Source organism: Labrus bergylta, chromosome 12 (genome assembly GCF_963930695.1).
Source record: "Labrus bergylta chromosome 12, fLabBer1.1, whole genome shotgun sequence".
Classification (NCBI taxonomy): domain Eukaryota; kingdom Metazoa; phylum Chordata; class Actinopteri; order Labriformes; family Labridae; genus Labrus; species Labrus bergylta.
In genome coordinates this window covers 19,738,662-19,745,627 of record NC_089206.1, presented here as the reverse complement: position 1 = coordinate 19,745,627, position 6,966 = coordinate 19,738,662, and the positions used below count along the sequence as shown (strand labels likewise).

Here is a 6,966-nt window from a genome sequence, read left to right as displayed (position 1 = left end):
ATGTTTAGAAGCATTGAAGGCAGCTGACGTTTGATTGGTCGCCTTGTAAAGAAACAGCAAAGATGTCTTCAGGTGTGTAAACGTTTGTACAGGTGTATTAAGGTGTGTACAGGTGTGTTCAGGTAATATTTGGATGTGTTTATTTGGATGTTGTCACAGGTTTATGTAGGCTTGTATGTTGTAAAATTGCTTATATACAAAAATATTGTGGAAAAGAATCAGCACTACGTCACAATTTCATTCAGTAGAAAAAACAAGTTGATTCTCTGAAAGTGATAAAACACCTGTACAGGTATAAACTGAGGCATCAAAACAACACAACACAGCCACACAAACACACACAAACAAAAAAACACACACTTCAGTCTCTTGTCAAAGGTAACCTCCACAGGTGCTCTGAAGTATCTGAGATCGAGTTGCAAATTTCTAGTAGGAGACGACACGCTCCACCTGTTACAATACCTGTGTGAATACCTGTCAATCAATCAATTCATTAATCTTTATTTGTATAGCGCCATTTCATAACAATTTTTCTCTAGAGACATACAAAGAGCAGGTAAAGGAATTTACTCAGTGTTATATTTCAAAGATCCCACATTAATCCATCCTGTGTGCCCACCTGTACTGTATTAATACCTGTGTGACTATCTGTGTGATTACCTGTGTGACTATCTGTGACTACCTGTGTGACTACCTGTGTGACTACCTGTGTGACTACCTGTGTGACTACCTGTGTGACTACCTATGTGACTACCTGTGTGACTATCTGTGTGACTACCTGTGTGACTACCTGTGAATTACAACCTTAAATTGTATGACAGGAAGTAGTTAATAAGTGGGCGGGGCTATAACTCAGACTGACTTCTTTCAGCTGGTCCCAGTTGTCTTCTCAGAGTTTTAGGAGCTTTGACTGGTTCCTTTATTCACTTGAGGTGTTGTTCTTTTTATTTTTAAGTCTGTAACAATTTTAAGCATCTTTAACTTTAATCTTCATGATACCTGAATCTGATCCTGAATCAGATGTTCTGAAACAAAAATATAATTAGTTATTCATACAAAATATAGGAATGTTAAGATTTGATGGTGCTTTTTTGTATTTACAAAAATTAATGTAGTAAACATCACTTTTTAAAGATTCCCAGTGTTTTCTACTTCAGTGTTTTTAATAGTAAGGAAATATTAGATCAGAATGTTGTCCTAAAAGATGAGGTGACACCTGAAAGCTCGTTCAGGCAGAAAACTGGAGCTGCACTGGTTTCACACCTGACATGTCATTCTACTGAATCTGGTTTGTTGAGTGGTTTAGGCTGGTAACAAGTTAATTATTTTTTGAATATTTTTAACAGAAATCAGTTTTGGTCTTGTTTGTCCCGGTTACTATATTTTGGTATGCTCTTCAATGTTTCATGTTGTTTTTAATGTCTGGAAGCCTCCCATAGTACATTTAGAGACTGTACCATGAGAAGGCCTGATAACTGAAGGCTCTACCTCCCATAGTACATTTAGAGACCATAGGTACCACGAGCAGGCCTGATAACTAAAGGCTCTACCTCCCATAGTACATTTAGAGACTGTACCACGAGCAGGCCTGATAACTGAAGGCTCTACCTCCCATAGTACATTTAGGGCCAGATTTACTAAGCTCCCAATTAAAGAGTACTAAATTGCATGTTCACTCCAAAGGTTTGCACGTTTGGTTGGTGGGCATTTTGCGGGTGATCTACCAAGAAAATTTGCGTGAATGACACCAGGTGCAAACCTTGTGGAGGCGGTACTATTTAAGTTAGGTTTTTGCGTGTTCTACTGGTTTACATCACGGAGAGTTTGGACAGAAAGCAGGATGACTGCAAGCGCAAAATAGGTATTAGTGGGAGAGGCAAATAAACGCACAATACTTTTGAGTTATAGGAGATAAATCTGAATATTATCAAGAAAAATTTGGTTATAAGAAGACATCGGCATTAAACAGGGCCTCTCTTTTCTTCCCCTATCTTAAGAATGAAGTGTCATACATTGCGCAGGAGGTGCGCACTGTGTCCTCTGTGGCACGGACGCTCTACACTCACCATTGTTGCGTACCAGACAGCTGGCCAGTGCTGTGTCTGATCGGACATAAAATGCCCTGGAAAAAGGTATCAAAGACGGGGGTACAAACAGTGGTGAGATACCTCAATCCAAGTGTCCTACAGAGTAGCAGCAGCAGGCTTTAGAGGGAGGTGACGAGCGCATTATGGAGAGGAGCACACTGGAGGGGGCGAGCTGGGGGAGAGACGCGCGGGCCGAGAAAAAGGAAATCCCCAGTTTTAAATGTAATGTTGCCGAAAAGAGGGAAATAGGACGACATAAATGTCAATGCTGAAATTCTATAGAATTCAGAGGCTGTGAATGTTCAGTTTTGTTTGGCTGTAGGCTGTGGCAACAATAGCCTGTAGTTTAATCATGGTGTTCCTCTTCCTTAACGATTGGAATATTCAATCAAATTAAAAAATAAATGCAAGCCATTTATTTTTCTGTCATTTGAAACATGTAAACACGTGGGGAATAATGCGATCTTTATGCCTTATTTTATTGTGCTTATGTCTCCTCCTAACTTCAATAACAGCAGCCTGTTGTGCGTAACGCTGGCCTCCTGGATTAGCGCGTTCTTTTCAAAGGTGTTAAATTCAGACACCGTCACAATCACCGCAATTTTTGCCAGGTTTGGTAAATCGCAATGAGTGTACTAACTTAACTTGTTTGCATTTTCTCCTCCCAGTATTTTGCATGTTAGGGCAGAAACGCCCCATATTGCATATTCATAAAGGCAAACATACTAAATGGACAATGCGTGTTGTTTAGCTAATTTGAAAGACGCAATCGTCACTGCGCGCTGTTAGTAGATCAGAGAGCACTTTTTTGGCTGGTGGTATCTAGTTTGCACACGTTTTAAGACATGCAAACCTTTAGTAAATCTGACCCTTAGAGACCGTAGGTACCACGAGCAGGCCTGATAACTGAAGGCTCTACCTCCCATAGTACATTTAGAGACTGTACCATGAGCAGGCCTTATAACTGAAGGCTCTACCTCCCATAGTACATTTAGAGACTGTAGGTACCACGAGCAGGCCTGATAACTGAAGGCTCTACCTCCCATAGTACATTTAGAGACTGTAGGTACCACGAGCAGGCCTGATAACTGAAGGCTCTACCTCCCATAGTACATTTAGAGACTGTAGGTACCACGAGCAGGCCTGATAACTGAAGGCTCTACCTCCCATAGTACAGAGAGAGTAGGTCATTTCATTTTAGGTTACGTTCACCATCAATTCTTCAGTACAGAACTCATCCTTCTTTACTTGCTTGTAGATTGTGTGTGCTGCAGGGAACAACAGTAGATCCCTGATGTAAATTTTACAGAATACAACATACAGTACATTTAACCCTTTTTCCCTAGGATGTCTTTTCAATAGTTTATTGAACCAAATGTTATAATAAATTTAACCACTTTATATTATAATCTGTTCACATTATCCCCTGAAATGGTCCCTTTCTTTATTCTGCTACAGCATCACAAGGAGCTCAATGTTTACCCCTGCCATCTTCTCTGGTTACAATCTGCAGAAACAGAAGATTAAACGTTCATTCATCATGGAGAAAACGAAGCTGCATTTAAACTGGTTGATCAGTGCTCACAGAGAAAATGTCCTCCCTCTGTCAACTGGTCCTCACTACAATGGTTAAAACACATGACAGACAGACAGACAGACACACACACACACACACACACACACACACACACACACACACACACACACACACACACACACACACACACACACACACACACACTCTCTCTGTTTATCAAACCTTTGAAGTTTCTGTCTCAGAATTAAGCGATGAAAGAAGAGGTGAATTAATTAAGATGGTTCAGACCAGAAATGTTAATCATACTAAAACATTTGATCCTTTTCATTTCTCCCTGGCTGAGAGAGTGAATCGTGTCTCTCCTCCTTCTCCTCCTCGTCCTCCTCATCTGGACAATGAAAGCTCTCTGAAACAGAAATGATTCATTAATGCAGAAAGAAAAAGAAAGTGTAGATTGAGATCAATGAAGAGAGAGAGCATAGAGAGAGAGCGGTTGAGCTGCCTCCAATTGAATACCAGCAACAGCCAATGAGAGCAAGCAGACCGGGGAGTGTCACCAACCAGATGTTATTACTCACCCTCAGCTCACACTGATAAAGCTGCACATAACACGTCTTCTCAGCCAGGATCTCATCCAAACAATTTTTCTCATTTCTGTTTATCGTTATCAAACACACAGCAGGATGACCAGTTGCCGACGTCCATCATACTCCATATTCGTTTTTCTTCAGAAGTCACGTTTGATCCCGTGAGATTCTGTGAGATCTTGTGTCTGTGAAGTTGTTCTTACAAACAACAGGTGTGTGGTCTCTGAGTCGTCTTGTATGAGTTTAGAGGATTGTAAAATGAAACATCAGTTACACTGTTCTGATGTCTGCAGTGTCCATGTTCTTTAAATCGTGTCATGTTCAAAACTCTCAGTTTCTCAGCTGTTTCTTTATAAATATACAGTAAAGTTCTATTTCTCAGTAGGTTAGGGTGTATTCACACCAGGAAAGCCCTTTAGCCCTTTTTTCACATTGCACTTTTCGCAAGAGGACCAGAATTTGTAAATAAAACCACGAGTGCAAAGATCGTTCAATCATTGGACAAAAAGGTCTGGGGCGGGGTATAGTAGTAATCTCAAAGTGAAAGTAAACAATCATGGAGATCTTGCGTGCTACACTTGTTGTCCTTGTATTGAATATTTTATATGAGCGTTTGATACTGTGACAGTCACATAATAATGGAGTGTCTGTAAAAATGATTAATTATGGCTAGAATGTTTCAAAGAATAACAAAAAATAAGCCTATTGTTATTGAAACATTTGCATCCGTTTAGTATAGGTACATAAAATGTAGGCTATGTGTGGGCAATCAACCGGTGTTTTGATGAATTTAGGTTATAGGTTATAAAGGCAGGATGTGGCGCAGGGAGAGTGAGGAGAATCAGAGTGCCGCGGGGGGAAAATAACGAAAAGTGAAGTGCCAGGAAAACCCTGCTGCAGCTGCTGTTATGCTCATAGTCTGTGTGTTTTAAATGTGTTGGATAATAAAAGAAAGGAGTGCTGAATGCCTGTGAAAGTGTCTGAAAGTTAGACCAAAGACTCTCTCCGCGTCTCCTCACCCGTGACAGGATACGCATGGCGGAGACAAAGACGGTCCGACTGACTGGATTATTCTTCCTCCTAGATCCTGCTGAGATCGCTTCTTTTTTCTTCTTTTTTCTTCTGGTATACCACTGATCGATCGACTACCTTTGTTGGATTACTTTTGTTACTTTTTTGGATGGACTGAGTTTGTTTTGGATGAGCGAACGGCCGCGTCGGCTGATGGCTTCCTTCTTTTTCTTTGGACTAAAAATACAATTTGAACTGAACTTTCGTAGATCATATTGCATATTTAGTTTTTTTTGGGACTTTTAGTTCATTTTTAATTAATAAAGGGGTAAATTAAAAGGATACTTTTGTTATAATTAATGTTATTATATGAAACAGCACTGTGCTGCTAACCAAACAATTATTTCCCATAATGCATGTGGCAACGGGAGCCTATTATGTCCATGAAGGCATATGATTTTTAGAACTAGGTCGGACCGAGGTGCGGTCACTTTCACATCTCAAATGAACTGTCCCAGGGTTTGTTTGGAAGCGAACCGAGACCACCTCTTCGGCTGGGTCTCGGTTCGGCTGTTTGGCGCGCACCCGAGTTCGATGATTTGTATTCACACCTGCCCAAAGGATCGTTGTTTAGTTCTATTGAAACAAACTAAAACCCTGGTGTGAATACACCCTTAGTGTCCATGAATACGTCACTTTTTCATTTGTGAGGATGACGATGGAGACTCTGCTTTCATCAGGATATTGAATTCAGATGATATTGATCAGATACACTGAAAGCTCCAAATGAAAGGAAAAAGAAAACAGAAATCTGCTTCAGTTATTGAAGCTCGGTTTCGCCCACACATGTGCAAATGTTTCCAGCAGCTCCAATCAGCTAGCGAGTACACAAGAAGACAGGTGATCAATGAAAGTGATCAGACATGAGCAAGAAGAAACACCTGTTCAATAACGACTTCATCACCGGAGTAACAGAAAGAATGCCTATAAGACGTGCTCACCACAGAAGAAGAATCAACGCCGATAAAATGTGTTCACCACAGAAGAAGAATCATGCCTATAAGACCTGTTCCCCTACGTACACATAATGCAGAAAGTCGACCAGTCTGTGTGAAATGGGTTGTGGGTGTAGTTGTGGTTGTGGGTGTAGTTGTGGGAGTAGTTGTGGGTGAAGTCGTGTTTGTAGTTGTGGGTGTAGTTGTGGTTGTGGGTGTAGTTGTGGGTTAGTGTTTAGATGTGGTCAAGGTCAAGGTTTCTTTATTTGTCTCCCTAGGGAGAAATTTGTCTCGGATGCTGGGAAATTGCTGCATGGACAACACATCGAAAACAATATAAAAACAGTATTTACAAATGTGCAAAACACATTTAGCTTCTCCGTGCTACAGTTCACCCAAACGTCTGCTTACATATCCATACACATACATACATACACACACACACATACACACACACACACTCACTCCTACAGTCACAGGCGCATGCACATGCACACTGTGTACATGTACACATGTACACATGTACACATGCCACTCCAGACAGTTTCATACATACATACATACATGTCTATAGTTATCGGTACATTGGGGGCCTCCTGGTTTTCCGTTCCTCCTCTATTTTTTGCTCATTAATGAGCTTAACAGAAAAAGGGACTAGTGAGTTTTTGAAGCGATTGTGTTTGCACAGAGGAACCCTGTACCTTCTCCCTGAGTTCAACAAAACATATTCAGAGTGCAATACATGGGAA

General features: G+C 40.8%; 1 protein-coding gene across 1 annotated transcript in view; it reads left to right on the top strand.

Moving 5' to 3' along the window:
- ntsr1 (neurotensin receptor 1 (high affinity)) overlaps positions 1–1,137 on the top strand; it is a 9,941-nt gene extending 8,804 nt beyond the window's left edge. The window contains exon 4 of the mRNA XM_020632360.3: positions 1–1,137. This exon is cut by the window's left edge and continues 648 nt beyond it. The gene's annotated coding sequence lies outside the window, so the exon portion shown is untranslated.
- Positions 1,138–6,966: the final 5,829 nt, after the last annotated feature.